General features: G+C 37.4%; 1 protein-coding gene across 2 annotated transcripts in view; it reads right to left on the bottom strand.

Moving 5' to 3' along the window:
* The window catches only part of LOC119585158 (dynein intermediate chain 2, ciliary-like), a 9,370-nt gene that overhangs the window by 2,122 nt on the left and 6,659 nt on the right, over positions 1 to 589 (bottom strand). The window lies entirely within an intron of this gene.

Here is a 589-nt window from a genome sequence, read left to right as displayed (position 1 = left end):
AAATATTCAATGAACAATTAGGTTCAAGAAAAAATGCCATATTCTGTTATTCTAATATGCAAATAACTTTTACTTGAAATTTTTTTCTGTAGAGCTCACTGTTTTCATATTCTAAGTCTCTACAGTATTGTTGAGCTGTCAAGTTTGTGCAGAGTGCTATATGACTAACGATTTCAGGTATAAAGAACCGAGAAAAGTATTAATGAGGTTCTTGGAGATCATTTGGCTTGGTAAGATCTTTCTCTGGTGGGTGGAGATTATTTATGTCCCTCTTCCTTTTCATGAGAGATTCATTAGGAAGCTCAGGACCAGCCTGAAGTACAACTTTATTTTCTATGTTTTCTACGTTTCTGCTGCTGAGTAGGAGCACTTGTTTCTTCATGGGTAGGTATAAATAGGTCATATTCATCCGAGCCACCACTGTCAAGTGCATTAGCCAACAATCTCAGGAGAGAAATCTGGATCAGCCATATCTTCATCATAAAGGCCATCATCATTTCTCAGCATTATCTGGCACAACCAGCTGTAAATTCCCTGTACCTAGTCCCACAGAATATTCTTTAATTCCTACTGTGCCCCTATGATTGAA

This window comes from Penaeus monodon, chromosome 19 (genome assembly GCF_015228065.2).
Source record: "Penaeus monodon isolate SGIC_2016 chromosome 19, NSTDA_Pmon_1, whole genome shotgun sequence".
NCBI classification, from domain to species: Eukaryota; Metazoa; Arthropoda; class Malacostraca; order Decapoda; family Penaeidae; genus Penaeus; species Penaeus monodon.
This window is presented reverse-complemented; position numbering and strand designations above follow the sequence as displayed.